Source organism: Armigeres subalbatus, chromosome 2, assembly GCF_024139115.2.
Source record: "Armigeres subalbatus isolate Guangzhou_Male chromosome 2, GZ_Asu_2, whole genome shotgun sequence".
NCBI classification, from domain to species: Eukaryota; Metazoa; Arthropoda; class Insecta; order Diptera; family Culicidae; genus Armigeres; species Armigeres subalbatus.
Window position 1 is genome coordinate 7111454 of NC_085140.1, and position 20892 is coordinate 7132345.

Genomic DNA, 20892 nt, shown 5'->3' on the forward strand with positions numbered 1-20892 from the left:
TGGTCATACTCAGTAGACCGTACATTCGTTTCGGTCCGTTCCGGTATCGTTTTGTCCGGAATGCCTGTGTTTGGTATGATTTGATGGACTCTGTAGAATATCGAATTAGAACTACAAATTTGTTAAAGAATCTGGTCCACATTGTTTCATTGACGCTACACTGCTCTTCTACGCATAATTGTGCCAAGTTAGTTTTTGAAGATTTTGACTTTTTATCACAGAGTGCTCTATTTTGATGTGTTTTTCCAAAAACACTCGGTAATATCGAACTTAGTTAGAAAAATCTGTGAAAACAACTTCAAGTCAATTTGTTCCATTGTTGAATATCTACGCATATTTGTCTCGTGGGGTAATAAATTCATGATTAAGACAGAATCTGTTATTTTATACAGTGTTGCGCTTTAAAAAGGTATTCAATGCTTAGTTCTTGCAAGCCTTGCCACTTTTAGTGGTGAACATAGGATCTTCATTCTATGTGATAGCACTGATAGCATCTAACAACAACATCCACGTGGGCAGTACAAATTTATATATTAAGGTCTGAGGGAAGGGTTTTCCGTTAAAAAAGCACGGAGAACAAAAGGAATTGGCAACAATGGGGAAGAAATTTATTACTCATGCAGTGGTTCGGCGAGAGAACAGCAGCAGCGCCGACCAATCACGCAATGAGGAAATCCAAATAAACAAACTCCAGCTGGTTTTGGAAAATAAAAACATGAGCCGTTTCTAGAACAACATTAGAAAATATCGTGAGAGGATTTCTGTACAAGGTTTCCACACCAGCTTTGAAAACTATTTGGGTGATAACAGTGGTGCAGGTGTGAATATGACAAATAAGACAAATAAGACAAATAAGACAAATAAGACGATTTGGCCACTCTGATTTCCGGGAAATCCGGAATTCCAGAGACATGTCCTACTTAGATGATGAATTCGGTAGGTAATCCGCAATATGGGTATCAAACTTCTTGAAATTTCATCAGCAGATTGATCTTTATTGTTTTGCGTCCATAAGAAGTGCAAACCTTCGATTGGCGATTCCTGAACAGCGGTGGCATTGTGCATCTCGAATCAAATCACTCGATTCGTACGTTTTTGCATTTGTTTCGAAAAAATGCGGCATCATGTATTTCGTTCGACTTCATTCAGTCGTAGTACAAGATTTCAAATGATACTGTACTAGCTCAATCGAGTATGTTCTGTCAAACGAAATGTAAACAGTGTTACGATTAACTATTCTATTGCAATGAAATTTTAAAGAAATGATAAAACTAAGAAAACTTCAAATACTAATTCAATTGGGAAAAATTCACTAAAATAAAACTATATTAATACAAGAAAATTTACTAAACTATTTACACTTCAGCCCTCTCAGGGTCTGTCCGGGATAATCGTTGGGGCGGACTCACTTCCCAAGCTTGCAATGCGAATTCAATTTCAATAAAACGAATGATGGAGAAAAGGGATTTGCGCGTGAAATAAGTATGCTAAACACTAGATATCAATTCAAAGTTCACTGGTTGGGTTTATTTAGTATTTACAGGAGTTCATGGGAATGTACAAAATTTTGGGAATGGGAATGTACAAAATTTTCACCTGACTTCAAAGGTTGAGGCGATTTCCAGTCGGTCGGTGGATGTTCGGACTATTGGCTTCGACCGGTCCACTTCCTCACCGATGGCTACGTCGACGATTGGGTCGGGTCCAGGGATGCAACGTCCGAGGTTGAAGGGGGGGCGTCGCACAGTTCTCTTCCTCTTGTACCGGATGGGTGATTTCACTATCACTTACGGTCCACCTATCACAGGCCGTTAGATCACCCTCGGCAATTCCGATGATGGGTGGTGACATCAATTTTCTTCCGAGACACTATCTCTGCCAATTAGCAGTTCACTCGCAAAACAGCTAGGAATTTTGTTCCTAAAGGATTCAGAAAAAACTTGAAGAGAGCAACGGAAGGTTTAAACTGTCGGAATTTTGTTACCAAAAAGAGCCCCTGGCCTCATCCTGCTTAGGCTTATAAGGCCTTCGATGACACAGCAAAATCCAAGTATAGGAGAACATTTCCCGGGATGGTTTTGTCTGTGCACAGTTGGTACCGCGCGCCATGATGGTTATGTACATATAGGATGGGATACACTTTTGACAGATCGATACCAAGGGGATAAATGTGGTGAAATGGGATTTTTGAATTCAATTTTTTCTTTTTTCAATCTTTTATTTTTCTAATTATTTACATTAAATTTTAGGGTAAATGGTATCTTAGGATAGGGAATATAAGGATTTATTTACATATTTACAGTTTTATTTATTTATTCTAGAATTAAAGCATACTTATTTACAAAAAAAGGAAAACGGAAACTAAACGATAATAAAAGAATCAAGTTTAGGGATTGTGACCTATTGGAAAGGTAACAACAGAGAGATTGCCGTTCGATAACTGCAATGCATTAAAAATAGGTATACTAATGACATTCTTTTCTTCAAGATACAACAATGAAACATTTATTCTCTTCCCGTAGAGAAATAATAACCAATATAATTGAAAACTTTCAGCAAGAAATGACTCTCGAACAACATTCGAAAGCTGTAAAGGTGACGAATGTTTTTTATTCGACTTGAGTCGTTTTTCAGTGTGTTATCGAGTTTCCATAATGCCAAAACATCTCGTTATTCTTGTACCTCCTCGAGCATACTCGAACGATGAGTCGTTTTCGAGATCGAATCGAAAGCCGTAATGCCAAACATGTTCGACTCGATAGAATTTCGTTCGAATCGAGATGCGCAATGCCACCCCAGGTTCCTCGAGGGGCATAGGTGACCTAAACATTTTTCAATGGAACATCATCAATATGGTTATCAAACTTCTTGAAATTATCTCAAGCGTATGCTCTTGATGATCCTGAGCAGGGAATTAATTTTTCTTGAATGCGCATGAAAAGTAAGCGACAAAAGAGAACCAACGAACTTTGTTTTGTCGGAGATAGTAATGACAAAGCTCCGAAAAATTTTGTCAGCAAAAAAAAGAAGACAATTTTGTTGCTAACTATCGTAGTTTCTGCTTTTATGGATATTTTCGAGAATCTAGCTCTGTTTACAAAATTAGCATCGTATTATCGGAAATATCAGAACGTGCAAGGCAAATGATTTATGTCGTATTATGGCTTGTTGCGAGGTGCGTTTGTCAGTAACAAACTCTGTTGATGACAAAGGGTATATTGTTAGGCGTTGCTCAAATATTGATTCCCTGAACCTGAGTTAACCAGTTAAGTTGACTCCGGAGTGTCCATTCCGGAATAGGTTCCATGATGGGTCATGCGTAGTTATAAACAAATTTCAATGGTTCAGAAATCGATTTTCTAGCAATACGAGTGCATAATCAACGCAAGGACCACTCATTGACCCCCCGGTGACCTCCAAGTGACCCGCAAAAAGATTCAGGACATTCGGAGATGTGATCAATTCCGGAAATACGTCCTAGACAGTTGTGACTTTTAATGAATCATTTGTTTCAGCATTCTGAAAGCAAAATCATTGCATGCACTACTCCTCGGCCTTAGATAGCCACTAAGTGGTATTCGGGAGTAGAACTGTATACCAGTGGTGGAAATACTCGCTTCACGCTTCAAGAAAAGAAAGTAATTTCGCCAACGTTTTTGTTGCAAACGCGGAACCTACTGCTTGCATTTTTCTGGTGCTTGCTTTGTTCGCGAGTATGGGCAGAGCAAAGACAAAGAGTATGGCAGTATTTTGTTCGCGAGTAAAAATCATGGTCGCAAGTTCCTCCGGGAGTTCCGCCAGAAATTCCTCCGATACTTCCTCCAGGAATTCCTCCGGTACATCCTTCAGGAAATTTTCCGGGACTTCCAGATTTCTTTCTAGACTTCCTCCGGCAATTCCTTCGGGACTTCCTCCAGCAATTCCTCCGGGACTTCCACCAGGAGTTCCTCCGAGAATTCCTCCAGAAATTCCTCCGAGACTTCCTCCAGAAATTCCTCCGGGACATCCTCCAGGAAATTTTCCGGGACTTCCTCCAGGGACTTCCTCAGGAATTCCTTCGGAAGTTCCTCCAGGAATTCCTCCGGAAGTTCCTCCAGGAACTCCTCCGGAAGTTCCTCCAGGAACTCCTTCGGAAGTTCCTCCAGGAATTCCTCCGGAAGTTCCTCCAGGAACTCCTCCGGAAGTTCCTCCAGGAACTCCTCCGGAAGTTCCTCCAGGAACTCCTCCGGAAGTTCCTCCAGGAACTCCTCCGGAAGTTTCTCCAGGAACTCCTCCGGAAGTTCCTCCAGGAACTCCTCCGGAAGCTCCTCCAGGAACTCCTTCGGAAGTTCCTCCAGGAACTCCTCCGGAAGTTCCTCCAGGAACTCCTCCGGAAGTTTCTCCAGGAACTCCTCCGGAAGTTCCTCCAGGAACTCCTCCGGAAGTTCCTCCAGGAACTCCTCCGGAAGTTCCTCCAGGAACTCCTCCAGAAGAACGGGTGGTCACTAAAATTTCAATTCTTCAATATTTTTTTATGAGAACAATAATGCTTTCAGAGTAATATTTTTATATGTAAACGAATCCTTAGAATATTCAGAAAATTGTCGCTCACACATTTTTACTCCAATATGTTCAGTTGCCGAAAAAATGCCGTCAAAACAGGAAGGTTGCGCGCCGCATTGTGCAATTGTTTTAAACGAACAAAGATCGTGGGAAAACTATACGGTGGACAATTTGAACGTGAAAATGTTTCGAAAATTTTTAAAGGGTTTTAAGTAGACCAAGCTCCATTGTATTCAAAGGAGATTGGAAGGTCAAAGACACAAAGCAACTCATCAATAGGATCAGAAGAATTATCCGGAGACGGCCGCCGTCCAACGGTCATGTGATACCTGCAAGATTAAACTACGCCGCACGGCGGACCACAAACCATATGCTATTATTCATTTACCTAAGTTTAAAGACTAAGGCCAACTCTTTATATAACGTATATCAGATTGAACTGTACTTCTCTGTAGTTTTCTTCCTGAGCCATTCTTTTTATTGCCACTTTTTAGTGGCCACCCGTTAGATGCGCTTCTTACTCGAGGGAGAAACTGGCTTGTCTAATCAGTTTCTTTTTTCCTATTTCAATATTTTATTTATAAAAACTCACAGCTTCTTAGTACGTTAAAAAAACCGCCACTATCTAGGGCGAATTTCTAGAATTGATTACATTTCCAGATGTTCCAGAGTTTCTGAAGCTCCACTTAGTGGTCTCCCGGGGTCAATGGATGGTTTTTGAAAAGATGTGGTTCTCATTTTGATACAAAAATTGTTATGTGAACCTCGCTACTTTTTGAGGACAAAACTTAAAATTGGACCTTTAATCTGGATGTTCCGGAGCTCCTGAACGACCACTTAGTGGAATTTGGCCCTCACGTTGCTAGAGCAAATGGTGTATAAAAAGTAACAGCAGTCTAGGACGGTTGCCGATTTGGTCACTACTCCGAGTGCTCCGGAACTTCCATAGGACCACTTGGTGCCCATTCGGGTTCAATTTATTGTCCTTGCTACAATAAGGGATCTTTAAAGTCTTGGTTTTCTAGGACGAAATGCCAGAATTTTTCATTTCTCCGCATGTTCTGAAACTTTTGGATGGCCACTTATTGGCCATCCGGAGTCGATGAGTGTTGTGTGCATTGATTTTGCTCTCACATTACGTCAACAATCGATTTATAAAAATCGCAGCTTCAAACGACGCACTTGTTCAACTGACCATTTCCATCCGAAATGAATGACTCATTGTATTGATTTTGCTCGCTCATGGCTATACAACACTCAATTTTTTAAAAGTGGCAGCTTTTTAAGACAAATTAACGGAATCGGCAACATCTTTCTGGCAACTGGCAACTGGTTTTCCAGGATCAATGGGTGGTCCTTAAAAATGATGTTGCCCTGATATTGCTATTCAAAAAATGAACACTGCTTCGGATGTCCTCTCGGGAGATCTGTTAGTGGTTAGCTGGGGTCAATGATTGAGTGACTAGAAATAGTCGCATCTTACTGGGGCAAATGGGAAGATTCGAACAGGTAGATTGTGGTTAACGAATCGTCACTGGTGCAGTTGTATAATGCGGCATTTTGGTTCTCTCCTTGGTCTAAGATATTGGAGCCTTAAATTATGTTATGGAGCCTTAACTTATTCCGATCGTGGTAATTCGGAAAATTTTCAATGGATATTCCGAAGAATTTTCGGAACTTCGAAAGTTTTTCCCGTTAAATTTAGAAGAATTTCTCTTCGAAATTCAGAAAAAAAATTTCTTGAAAATATACAAAATATGAGTTGTTTTTTTCAAGTGTTCATTGATGTCATCGTTTTATACGGTTCCATAATTATACCAATTGTGACTAGAAACGATTGATTCAAATCAAAAATTTTATACATGCTGGACCATTCGTTGTGAAAGTTATTTGATATTTGTCGGTCCTTAAATAACTTTACTATTCTACAAGTAAATTATTCTTTATTAAGATTCAAGATTGATTAAAGCGACAAACGAGCAGACTACTGAGGCTTGCAATTGGATACCTTCCACTCAATCTAACCACTTCCGGTCCGTTCAGCAGTCTCGGTGTCATCAAATACGCTACTTCCTTCAACGAACAACACTGAAGCTCTGCCGATCGTCACCGTCAGCATAAACTAATCTCACTCTCCTAGGCAGCTTACGTACAAAATCAAAATACCTCCGCATTTAATTCAATCACGATTCGCTGTCGCTGGCGATGCGATGATGGCACAAACATGTTGGATTGTCGCGTGCGCCTCCAAAACCAACAAACGGCGACGGATAAGCGGTCGGTGGAGCTTCTGTGTCTCGAGCCGACAGGAAAAACCGTTCATCGTGTGCCCCGTGTGGAACAATGCGAAAATGCCCTCCTCCCCTTCATCCACCCGAATAGATCTGCTAAGTACACACATAAAACGGTTGGCCTTTCCGCACTGTTGCAATGTTCGCAACTTTGTTAGGTGGCAAGTTGGGGGTTGGGAACAGGTGTGATACGACTCCCAACAATTACCGATGTTCTGTCCGGGGCGTACAGTTACAGTTGATTGTTGTCTACAAATGGTCACTCAAAATTGATGCGGTGGCTGTTGCCCAAGACACAACCTGTAATGATGATGGCGAGTCTGTCGGTAGATTACAACAAAAAAGAGAATGTTCGCTTCCACCATAGATCGACATTAATTAATCATGAATCGCCGGATTCCATTGTTCTGGGCAGGCGTCGGTCGGGCGGTCATCATAACACCATGATCACGGTCAATTATTGGAGAAGCTTGAAACGAAACGAGTCGTGCCCCATAAAAAGTGAATGTTTCGAAACTTTCAGCTTCTCTTCCTACTTCGTAAGCCCCAAATTGTTGCTGTTGATGGTGATGGCGGTGGCGGCGATAAATAATGATTGTGCGCTCCCGGAGAATAGATTGTTGAGAAGTTCAGCGGCAGCTGGGGAAGGTCGTCTCGAGTGTTTCTTGGCATTTGTCTGGTCCTCGTATAGTGTATCCAATCTACTAGAGTGGGGAATTGATGGTAAGCGGTTCAAGTGGAAAATAACCGTTTCGAAACGAGTATGGTCCAATTTGATCCATATTTGTTTTGGTTTGTGCTTTTATCATATTTGAAAATTGCTTGTAATTGTTACAAGGCATTCAAAGGTTAAAATTCACCCTTAGGGTAATTTATTTAACTCCTATTTATCAGCATTTCAATTATATTTAATAAAGAAGTATTCAAATCATTGGCTGGGTCGCCTCTGAGGTATCATATGGACGATAACAATGATCATCTATCCTTCTTTAAACCCGTTCTATTGCTGTGCATCGATTTGGCTATATCATCTACAAACATTTACACTTTGCCTTCGCTGCTGCAGTCGTTATCTACTTCTGCTGGGTTCATTTATCTAAAGTACCCATTCCGTCCTCCCATGTTCCTTCCAACCGCTGCGTACATAATGATGGGATCGCATCACTGGTACCAGTTTGTAGTGTTCCACTTTCAAGTGCTGCCTCACTTCGGTAAATAGAGAGACCTGATCCAACGGAACACGGTCCACGGGTGCAGGAATATCAACACCGCCCCGTCATCATGATGCACATTGCAATGTAGTTTTTAACCTGTACCCTATTTTTCGTCGCATACACTTTCAGATATGTTTACAGCGTGAATGTGTGCAGCGTGCTGACAGTATGTATGTGTGGCATATCCAGCACCAAGTCAGTCATTCGGACGACTGGTGGATGATGGATTCTCGTTAATGGTGAATGACAAGAGTCAACACTCGGCGCACATCTCTGGTGGCTTTTGATGGGAGTCGTGTACGGACTACGGAGGGGACAATCGTTCCAGGGGAGATTTAGTTTTCAAGTAGAGCAACGTGCGACCATCACCACCGCCGACGTTGAGTGGAGACCTGGTTGGGGCGCACTATTATTTGATTTCACCTCTTTTGTGAATATAATGTTGGATGATGGTATGCACTGAATCAACAGACGAGAGGATTTCCGTCAAAGTCGCACTTCGCACATAGTTCGCCGGCATTATGCTACCAACTAGTCATCATAGGTCAACTGTCATGCTTTCACATCTAGTACGACAGTGATGTATGAAGTCTTTTTCACTATTCATTTAAACTGGAATTACTTGCAAAAACTTTAATCCTGATAAAAAGTATTTTCTCCGTATTTACTGACGTCTTTCATAATGTCGTGTCGTTTCGCTTTTTGTATAATATTAGAAATGATACGAGTCTTGTAGCAAATACCTCACTGTACATGATGCTATACCGCAAAGAGTCTTAAATAAAATGAGAAAGTTCTTGCTGTCGAGAGAAACAGAAGAAAAAAAATCTGACGGAACACAAAACAGTTACAAACACGTTAATCATCCTCTCCACTCATTGCTAAGAGGGGCTCGAGGCTCGAGGTCATCTGCGTTGATGGCGGCAGTGACTTGTTTACGACTTATGTTTCGAAGAGTTTGATGTAGGGTAAATTAAGCAATAGTGGATTTCTTAGTTCTGAAATTCAATCCGTGCCGCTCTTATGCGTTTCATTTTTGCCAATGGTGGTATGGTGTTATGGTTCATATTAATGCATTAAATAAATCTACCAAACAAAAAATGTTACGAGGGGGAAGGAGGAGATAAGTAATTTGTGAACGACCCCTTCGTTCAGAGGTTCCATTACAGGGCAATTTACCATATCGGCAACGTTGGTGCAGCATATGAATTTCTCTACACGACTTGATCAGCTGACAGAGAAACAGACATCGATAAGACTCGAGCATGGAGAATTCTGAAGATTAGAATGTTTATATTGTTCAATTATTCTGTCCTCTTAAGGTGAGAATGATAGGCCTATTAACTTTGAGTTATGAGCTTTACAGCAGTTCATCCTTAAATATGAAAAATTAAGATTTGATACAAGTCTTTGAAAATCGTGAAGAATGAATGGTCTTTGAAAATCTTGTTTCAAATTATTCAGTTTATCTCTAATGCTCACCCAATTTCAGGAGCTCAGAATCCTTCCTCACGCAAATCTGAGAACGTAAATTATCGGCGTAAAATCGCTTTTTTGTGAAGGAAATACAGCCTGAATCAGTGAGGTCGCGTAACCTCACTTTTTACCTGTGTGTTTTCAGAGTCATTTGAATTAATCAAAATCTAGCTATTCTATGCATTTTCGCACAAAAATTCCTTGACTTTAAATCCAGTGCACAGGTAAATTGAGGTTAGGGAAACGCCACTGGCCTGAAGAGTAATAACCATTTTTCGCTCACTTCTATTGCCACAAAAAGTTTGTTTGTTTGTTTTCTTACATATCCAAGCTTTCTTGTGTTATTACCAATACAAACGGCAATATAAAACAAATAACCTGAAGCCTTCAAGCAGATAGCACGGTGGCGTGGCTAGTGCGCCCATCACTTAGCTATTATTGTTATTGTTCTAGGTTCGACTCCCATTGCGGCCATACCATTTTTATGATTGTTCGACGAGAATTCTCGCGAAAAATTAGCGAGACGGAAAAGTGATGAAACGAAAAAGGAATTACATTCAATAGACGCGATTTTCGTTTCGATCTTGCAAAGCTAGTTCTAGAAAAAAAGAGTGATGGGTGAAAGATGTTCCTCACCAAAAATAACGAAAATAGTCTATCCTTTGACTCAAAAAATGCTTGCTTTGGTCTCATTGAAACGAAGAGTACAAATTTCGAGCCGTCTTCAGTATTTCATATTGTAAAGTGTCTCAATGTCAGTGTCAGTGTCTCTGTTTTAAAGATCTATGATATTCTCTCGTATAAATTAAAGTCATGCCACCGTCCATAGTACGTCCCATTACGTTTATTGAGATCATAATGCATAAAACATGTATTATTCTTATTCCGCTATGTGTTTGGAAGTGTGTTCAGAAATAAATTCCAAACAGCAGCTCATGTATGGAATGTATGGATGGAGACGTTTAGGTAATAATTATTTGCTTCACCGTTGTTTTATTCACGTTCGTATTCCGATGAATTATTTTATACTCGACCTCTGACATTTCATTTCATTTTTCGAACTACATCCTTCACATTTTGTGAAAAAGCATAAATCGAGTTCTCAACGTAGGTGGTCAATAACCGGAAATAAGGCAGTAATCGACTTGCAAAAAAAAAGCTCTTGGGAGATATGAACGCCCACCATCAGACCTGGAGAGGTACAAGGTTGGCGTTGGAGCACACTCTCCCGCTAATACTTCCCGATTTCTTAAATATCTCTCTCTCTCTCGATGCCGTGGTTTATCCATCCCTTAGGCAAATTCTCTATCAGGACGCAGAGCCCTTCGTTGGTAGTCGGACGAAACGCATTCAGCGTTCAGCCAACCCTTTTGGGCACCGAGAAAGGTAAGCGCGATGGAAAACTACAAACAGAAACACTATGAGTGCCGAACGGGGAATATTTTGCATCACTCAGCCACGTCATTCCGATCACTAAAAACAGTATCTCCTCCCGCTTCACCGCTAATAACCGGGCTATCTCGTTGACCTCCTGTGTGTTGAAGGTCATCGAGAGGTTGATTAACCGTAGGCTGCGTGAAAAGTTCGTTGCGATGGAGGACATGGTTTCGGCCAACACGCCTTTTGCCCTGGGTAACGGACCATTCGTACTTTGCCGGATTAGGAGACGCACTCCACGAAACACGTCGATCTCATAGTTTCTCACTAGTGCTCAATCAGCTGGTGAGCTGGGGTTTCATTGTTAGAATCCTAGCCTTTGTTTATAACTTCCCCTTCCACCGGTCCTTACGCGGCATTATGTGTAACTCCGTCTTCAGGACCTACCCAGAGGATACTGAGGTTCCGCAAGGGTCTGTTCTGGCGGAGGGGTCTCCATAGTCCTCCCCAAAAACATTTACATTTTCGTCTTCGCGGACGACGTCCTGCTTGTAGGCATCGAAGACACTCCGTCGTGAGTGTCCGAACTCAAGCAGCGGTTAGAGCATTTAAACGATGTGACTGCTCGGTCGGCTTCATCATGTCGGCCGGGAAAAGTGTCCGCTGGTGGGCATCTGTGTAATGGGCGACACCGACTCTCCGGCCCTAGTATCAAGATAATGGGCTGCCGATCCCAAACCGCAAACTCGTCATGGTCCTTGAAGTCTTCATCGACCGAGAACTGTTCTTCAGCCCCCATTTCAAAGCGGTCAGATCCGGCTGCAGATCGAGGATTAACCTTGTCAAAACCTTATCAAGACCACACGAAACAAACAATAGAGAGAGACACTCGGTATCGTATCGACCAAGCGGTGATTGACAGCAGACTGCTATACGGACTAAATATGACTTGTGTAGCACGTCGGGAGCTTGTCAGCATACTCTCCTTAATTTTCAATAAGTACCTCCGCATAGCTTGTTCAAGGGGATCAGATCCTGCACACGATGACCAGTCTAGGGTCCACTGGCACGGAGCTGGCACTCTCTTACAATCAATATAAACTGTTCCAATGCGAGGCGCTTTAGAAGAGGGGGCAACACGGAAGCTCTTCGAAGATCCAACACCAAGCTGCTAAACACTGAGTTTAGGAACCACAAGCACCGCTATACTGATGATTATCGCTTGAGAGAAGAAGTCGTCTTAAGCGTTACTGGTAACAACCAAACGGTATCGGATAACCTTCTTGAACAACACTGCGTCTTACCGGAGGAAACCGTAACTCTATTAATAACCGCTACCACTCGTTCCGCCAAATCGGTGCTAGTCCTGGCTGATTCCGTCAGTGCCATCGCTACGCAGCAAAGCGACCGCCCGCAATACTCGTAGATCCAGGCCATTCTTGCCTGGGAGCAACAGTCGACAACCTTCGTCTGGATCTCGAGGTACTGTGGGGTGCCAAGGAACGTCACTGCGGGCATTCTGGATCAGAGTCTCTTAATTATCGTGTATACAGCTACAAAAGCTCACGTAGCACCGATTCAGTGCGACGAGAGAAGCTAGAGCGCGCATAAAATAACTGAGTGAGCGTGTCTCAATGTACGTGTCATGAGACTCATCTCATGCGCTAGCAATGCATAGCTGGCGTTACTTAGGCGACGTTGTTTGCTGTTGTTTGCAAAGGTTTGCCATGGCAAACAGCGCATGAGCTGATCGCATTGAGATGTCTCAATGCGACTCACCAATGTTAATGTGAGGTAAACAAGCCTCGTGAGACTCGCGTGCGCTAAATTTTATGTGCGCGTAGTAGTCGTTGCTCAATCTCATCCTTTTTCGTACGCGTGCATGATGTCTGTTCTGGATGGAGTCGGTCACCAAGGCCAGTGTTTCACATCATCGCTTCCCCCGACTGACGTGTAAGGGCGATGACATACTGACGCGTCGAGCGATGCGGAGCGCGTCCAAGCATTCGTAAAGCAGAATATCAGCAAGAGAAATTCTTTTGTCTTGAACGCGTTCGCGCATGCATACGCGTGAGCATGTCATCGGCCTAAGTCTGGATCAAAAAGATCGTCAGCCAGGATTGGGAAAACCATTGCGCAGCGCTCTAGGACCACTCAGCTACGTAAAATCAAAGGATTCACGAAACCTTGGAACGACTTGCCCGGTCTCGTTTGTGAAATATGCGAGGTAGTGGTGCAATTAATCAACAATGCCTGCTGAGTGTGATTCTTTTGTTTTATATTTTTCTCTGCTCCTCTTTGCCTATGACGGTGCCTTTCAACGGAACTTCTACAGCTTCAAAACTGACGAGCACCTTCGCAGTCGCCGAATCGTCCGCAGTTGAGCATTGCAGCCACAATTCCGATGGGAGAAAAGTAGGATGAGAAATGCGAAATTTGGATAGAAGAGGAACTAAACCGGTGAGCACGTTTCAATTCTGTACTTTCAATGTTTATTGCATTGTTTATAAAAACAAATAGATTCTTAAAAAAATACCACTAAATACGTACAGGGCATCGTTTGCTTCTATTGCCGCGGATATTGTGGGAGTCCCAGGTATCCGGTTCACGCTTTAGTTAGCAACGGTGGCTCTTCTCGACCTTCTATTCCCTGAATAGTTAGTACGAATAAGGGCGTCCTTGTGAAGTTTTGCTGTACCTGTTATGAACAACTAGTACATCCCATTCCCTACACTCTCTGAAGGAACTTTTCTTGCTTCAGAAGTGAATCCTTTTTGCAGTACTAGTCTTCATAACAAAAAGGGCACCATAACGGAGCATGAGATCTGATCAAATTATTCGTAGTACTATTTGACCAACACTCCCAGCTGAGTGAGGGATAGAGGATGACAAACACACACACACTCCTCTTTGCCTATGACGATGCCTTTCAGTCAGCAAGGCAAAGCAAGAGTAGCTTAGCAAACTCGGTTTGCCAACAGCGGGCTGAAGCTGATGATCATTCGGCACAAATTTCCTGTCATTGTCTTTCAAGTGATAGTATTCACCCATGCATTTATATAGGGCCGTCGCATTCACGCAGCAGCGAGTGAACTGAATGGACCGTCACTGCGGGCTGCGTGTGCAATGAGAAGAGAGGTCTTTTGTTTACTTTATCTTTGATTGTTGCTGCTAATCACTTTCAGTTTTCACTGCTAAGAAGTGAGTGTGAAGAGGAAATGGTATCAATATCCAACAAATTTCAGTCACTGAGACTGAGAATTCGCACCACTGATGCGAGGTACAAAACACGAAAATACGAAAATTGTCGTTCTCAGAGTATGCCACGCGGTCTGCGATATTTTTTCTTTTATTTGACTGCGATCTGATGTAATGACAAGTGAAGAACTAAAGGCATTTCAGAATTCACGTAAATAAAGTGATGAAAAAATTTGAAATGCACTTCAGGTTTATTTTGATTTTCAATTAAATTTCAAGCTACTAGCTAAGTGCCGTATGTGTGCTACGTCTGCTTCAACCCAAGAACAGTTAGAATTTTCTGAATAGTGATAATAGGTTTTGCAGGAATCTTTCCGTTTGTTCATCATTTCTATCTGTAGAAACAAGCATTTTCAGAGAGGTTTGTAATAGCATGCTTCCGAAACAATCCGTCCATTATATCTTGATAAAGAACAAATGTATATTAAATATGCATTTTATGAATTACCTATCACATCAATTTTGTTGCCTTCAAGATATATAACATTTCTTTCAAGGTTAAAATACTTCAAACTTCCATTTACTTCCGCTATATATATTGAATATAGCAGAAGTAAATGGGAGTTTGAAGTATTTTAACCTTGTAACATTTTCCCCTAAGACGCTCAATATTAATAATTTCAACATTTCTTTTCTTCTCATTGCAGGTATGATTTTGCAACATGTTTAACCTTCCGGCACGGGACTCGATTCGTCCTGAATCGCTCATGCAATATCGTCCACGTTGAGTGCGACAATCGTGCTTTTTTCAGTAGTGATGGTGTTGTACATTTTATAATGGTGCGAGTCCCGACGGTTGAAAAAAGGTATTATTAAACGAAAACAAACTCATCGCAACCTGGCACATACCCACCAGGAAGTTATGATAAAATAATAAATAATTTAAATTTACCATAAGAAATCTGACATTGTTATTGTGGGTTGTGGATACTTGAATGGACAACGGAGTGATTTACGGGGTTTCTATTATTACACTGCTTAATCCGTCTAAGATCAACAACGAGGTTGACAGTTCATCTGCAATCCGAAAGCGTTGCACGTATCAGCCTAATCAATTTCGCTAGAAAACCATGTTTAGACATTATCTGCCACAGCTCATTTCTTTTCACAGCGTCAAACGTTGCTTTGAAAACAATGAACGTAGTCTGCAAGTTATAAACCCGGAATTGATTAAAGATCATCTGCAGGCTAAAGATCTGATCCACCGTAGATCGGCCCATCACGAAAATTTGTCAAGCTCTAGTCTGTGTCATTCCTTATAGGTCGGGCCTGTAGGCAGTTCCTCGTCCTTTCATATTTTTGAACAATGTAGTGGATCGATTGATGCTGCTTCTCACTTCCAAGTTTGAGAAGCTCGACTGAGATCTCGTCCTTATCAGCAGCTTTACTGTTTTTCAGCTCATTTAGAGCCATAGTCCTGTCTGTCTGCAAATTACCCGCTCGGTTATTGCACATGGCGGGCACGGGTGCAGTTTTATGCTACGCGCCATTGCTAGTCGTGTATAACCTCCACATATCGTTTCTGTCCATGTTGTGCTGCCTTTCAACTACAGTAATATCCCGATTTTATCACCCCCTGGTGAATTTTGGGGCGATAAAATAGGGCAAACCGAAAAAAAAATATTGGCGACTTTTCATTTCATTTCACAAATATGAATCGCCTTAGAAAGGCAGAATGCGTGAGCGGTTCTTCTTATTTCTTGTTGAAAATGCTTACAGAATCCTTCACAGGTGCTCAGTAGTCATTCATAATAAACCACCGGCGGTAAAAGTTATTTAATGAAAATCGTTGTTATTTGCGGTATTATTTACGAAAATAAAAAGAAACACAAGAATTTTAATTTTTTTGGGGTGGCAAAATCGGGTCAAAAACGTGATAAAATCGGGTCGACAACGTGATAAAATCGGGTCAACACTGTATCACACTCTCTTCGTGCTGCATTTTCTTTCTACGGTGGATTCGTTTTGTTTCTGTTCTTCCTACACTGTAAGGGAAGAGGCCCCAAAACGCCCCCCCCTCCCGAGGTAAAACGCCTTTTGTGGTTTCCCTCATATTTACTGTCATTAAGATGGCTGTAACAAAACTAGATCTAAAAATATGTAGGTTAGGCGAAAAAAGTTTCAAAATAGTGTATAGGAAGGTTGGAAAAACCAAAAATTTCCACATCTTGAAGAAACATCTAACATTTTGGCGAGGCAAAACGCCCTATTGTCACTAACCTACATTGAACTTGCGTCTCCACGCACTATCCATACCAAAAAGGTGATTCGCTGACGCGTGGTCCTTTGTTCCCTAGGAGCTGCCAACTAAAAGGCGTTTTGCCTCATGAGTTTTCCGGCAACAGAATATCACCACTTTTTTTAAATGTGAATATTATCAATATGATTGAGATTTTTAACTATTTAAAGATGGCATCAACTAGCTATCTTATTAAAGTAAAAGTAAAAATACCCATGAATAGTGTTACAAATAAGACAATAAAGCAGTGTTTGCTTAGCTAGGGCCCCCCCTTCCCCTATCGTTATCTTTTGCTCGGGTACAATCCATTAACATCTGACTCCTGGCGGCATTTTTCTCGTCCGTCAATACCTTCCGCCGATCAGTACATAGTCTATCTGTGAGCCACTCGGGTGTTGCCAAGTGTGTTTGTGGATCTCCGAAGATAATCTTTACATCGCGTGTTGGACACGTGTTCCGTAGGTTTTATCAAGGCTTCCATAGAACATATCCTTCACGTCATCAGGCTTATCATTCGTTGGAGCATAGACGCTAGTCAGACTATAGTTGAAGAATTGCCCTTCATTCATTATTTCCTGGATTTCTGCCACACCCATACTGACATTCTGCAGCTCACGAGCTAGGAGTCCAATAAGAGCGGGCTCATTTAAAATTCTTACGTTCCAAGATCTGACTTTCCAATCGTTGTCCTTTATTCGTTGGCGGGTCTGTTGCCATTGAATCCATCCATTGGCTTTAATTTTACATTTCTTGTTAACTGTAAAAACTTCAGTAAGCTACCTTTCCAGGGTTGCGTTATCTACATCGCGTCAAGTGATGCCTAAGTGATGCAGAATAGTGTGTATAGTTTTGCTTAGAGTAGTTCACTGGTACTCTGACGATGATCAGCCGCCCCTAACATGGGGAACACGCGCTCGACAGATTTGCACCTCCGCGGAGGTGAGGAGAGGAGCATTTTTTTAATGATCTTTGTTAAAGTGATTTTTAAGTTAACCCAAGTCCATCACTAATAGGAGAGGAGCAAACCTCCCCTTCTCTGTCAGTATACGACTATAGTTCCCACCGGGGTTGATTACGCGAAATTTCCAAATTGGGTGAGTGGAATCTATTCGAATCGCGACTTGGGGGCTATTTTATTTCTTTAGGTACGAAAAGTACAAATGTACTTGCCACACAGGATGCATACTCATGCAATGCCGGGTGTAGAAAAACTTTCAACTAATAACTGAGAAAATGCTAATAGAACACTAAGTTGAAAAGCAGGTCATGTTCCAGTTGGAATGTAGAGCCATAGAAAAGAAGAAATCTCCGCAGAACATTTATCACACTAGGAACTGTCCTTGAAATCAAATCTCGGGCTATACCAATTTAAAATTATGGCCAAGACTCCGTATAACGGTTTTGTTGGCCACACTTTAGTATCTGAACCAGAACTGCAATTTCTCATCTTCAATAAGAGATGTCACGCTATGTTCACATATTTGCTCGGCGAATTAAAACATTACGATTAATTTATCGACTAGTCACTATTCTTCGCATATATCAATCAAAACAATTTAGAAATATTAATTTTAAAATAAATCACAACATTCTGCATGCAAAATTGATCAAATAGAAAAAGGCGCTTTGCTCTCTGTCTTATGATGATCACGATCTTTTGCAGTACTGATCTGAACTCAAGAATAGTCTGGGATACTGTAGATATGCTGGGAATGTTCCATGAAGCTATTACAAGCTATGTTGACCATACAGAGCTTCAAGATCTGAAGTCAAGAATGATGTGGAATTTATGTTTAATGTTCTGGGTATATTGTGACATGTGTATAATAGTAAAGTAGTGTGTCATGGAGTTATTGCATTCCACAAGCCAAGTCTCCGTGAATCGCCTTGCTGACCATTCGGAACTTCATATTTTGAACTCAAGAATAATTTGGAGTACCGTAAATATCCTGCAAATACTGTGACGTGTTCGTAATAAGTATGCTTGTGCAACAGAAATTCGCGGTCCGTGTCACCTATTTATGTTCATGCATTGGATTGGAAAAAAACGTTAGAATTAAAAGAAGTTTGAGGTTAAGTTAATAAAGTAAGGCTAATCAGTCAAGACTAGTGAACCGTACCATCATACTCGGATATCCTTTTTGGTTCTAACGCCTTAATCCACCGTGCTTCTGTGCTGCCGAGATAGTGGTTTTCGAACCGGATAGACGTCAAAATACGGAGATTCACCAAGTATTTCGATTAGCAATAGATGAACCTCGTACTCAGTCTCGGCGAGCTCCAGTCGTTATCTGAAGGGTATTAACACTGTTCAATGAACTTGAAATGTTGAACGAGACCGCTCTTAACGCACATATCAAGGAACTTGTAAACATTGTGTAGTTGTACTTCAAAGTAAAAGGACATCTACTTTTGGTCAATAAGGTAACATTACCGTCGCTACACAAACCTTTAACAGTTAAAGTTACTCTTCATTCAACTACACAAAGCCTTTGTCGTCGCGTGTAAAATTGCCTGATATCCTACTCCCTATTTTATTCGGCCAGACCAATATTTGATTTTCCACGATCTCTTCGTTTGGATCTATGACAAAAGGTCAAAATGACAAAGAAAGAAGAAAAATTGGAAGAAATAAGAAAAAAGAGAAAGGAAAGTAAAAATGAAGAATTTGACAGGAAGAAGGATGAAAGAAAAACAAGGAAGAAAGAAGGAAGAAAAAAGAAGAAAAAAAAAAGAAAAAAGGAAGAGTCAAGTAGGAAAAAGGATGAATGAAGAAATTAAATGATAGAAGGAGGAAGTATGAAGAAAAAAGCAAGCAGAAAGAAGGAAAAAGGTGAGAAGAAGAAGGAAAGAGGAAGCAAGAAGAAGAAAGAAATAAAAACAGAAGGAAGCCCATTTTGATCTCTTGTCCTCTTCGACGTTTAGCCATTTCTGCGCTTAGACCTTATTTCTCTTAGACCTATTGTCTCTAATCTTTTTGTGTTAGTCGTTAAATGAACGGTTCAGTATTCTGAAGTTTGCATCCGATTTTGAATTCACTTTTCAAGTTGGATACCATCACAGTTGACTGAAGTCTTCTTTGGTTTAAACTTGATCAAGTAGAGAAAAGAGAGATAATAGATTACATGAAACGGATCAATGTAGACACACCCCCATGATGCTAAGCGCGATATGAATTTTAAATTTCATCCTACATTGAAAAGCAGCCGACAAAGGTATACGAAATATAATCTGCTTAGTAAATGGAACAACATTTGTTATCCAATGTTTTAATATATATCCGATGCAATTTCTAGGTTCGTGACAGTTTTCATTCGCTTCTCGACCACTTGCTTGATATCTCGTTGGATGAATTCAACATCGAAAGCAGCATTTGTTATTTTTGCAACAAACTTTCGGGCCGATATAAGGCTTGCTTCTAGATCCGGAACAATCATTATATTAGCAAAAGAGGTTCTTGTGACCTGCTGAATCATAGCACACATCGCTTGATGTTCTTAGAAGATCCTTCTTGCAGGTCCGTAAAGTAGCTGCTGTTTCATGTGCGAGGTTACGCTCGAAAATCAACGAACTCACGAAGATGATATTAGCATTTCCATATCAATGTTAAACGATCTTTTCGCAGAAGATTTCCTGGAACCTAGGGTGTTTCCATTCCCTGAATGTTTTAATGTGATACAGTCCATCAAACCATATTATGTCCGTAATATTTTTAAACACCATCAATAAATTACGTCGATTGAAGTAACTTGTTTGCTCAACGCACTTTAGCGCAAAACGATAACGCTGTAGCGCTTCGCTTCAGTCACGGATGGTGCTATATAGACTGAGATAAGCATGTTGACCTTTCCGTCTAAATGGATTTTCAAACGACAGCCGACTTCCTTTCTGGCGCATCAGCTGGCAAACTCCGAGCTCAGTGGAGCTGTACTGACACCACAGAGTTTCCCAAAACGAAAAAAAGTTTCCAAAGCTTAATATGGATTAGGCTGAGCTGATGCTGTGTTTGCCAGTTCCATCATCCTGCTGCTGGCTGCTGGCGATGGTTCGGTTAACGTTAGAAAAATCGATACCCAGAATAAAAAATAACAGCAACTACGCAGTTGTTGTTTGCACGCGAATGAGGTCGTTGCCATAATTTCCTCTGGGCCAATGTGCCGCTCACCTTATCTTTTCGGTCCTGCAGCATCGTCGATTGAATTTGCCACAGGGAATCGGAGTTTTGGCTGATGCTCGATCGATTACTGTGCTTGGCCCATCGTGCGTCCCGTACCCCTCACGGAAGCCTATTTATTTTGATGCCAAAAACTGGTCAACCGGCCACAGCACTGCGGAAATTAAGCGGCAGAACATATCATCCTCATGCCAGGGTGCTCTGCTTTTGGCTTCGTTCGACTTCGTTTCACTGGGGGACGTGGGTGGCAGCGTGAAAAGTGGGCAGCCTCGGGTCATGCAACGTGGCGAATCATATGTTCACTCGAGCGTCCAAAACGGC

The 20892-nt window shown here is 41.4% G+C and overlaps 1 protein-coding gene across 10 annotated transcripts in view; it reads left to right on the forward strand.

Annotated features, from left to right (window-relative positions):
- LOC134217609 (prominin-like protein) overlaps positions 1-20892 on the forward strand; it is a 173759-nt gene that overhangs the window by 13667 nt on the left and 139200 nt on the right. The window contains exon 1 of one of the 10 annotated variants that reach the window (XM_062696404.1): positions 14944-14964. The exons of the other annotated variants lie outside the window; for them this stretch is intronic. The gene's annotated coding sequence lies outside the window, so the exon portion shown is untranslated. Of the gene's footprint in view, positions 1-14943; positions 14965-20892 lie in introns of those variants that run through there. 10 annotated transcript variants of the gene reach the window in all.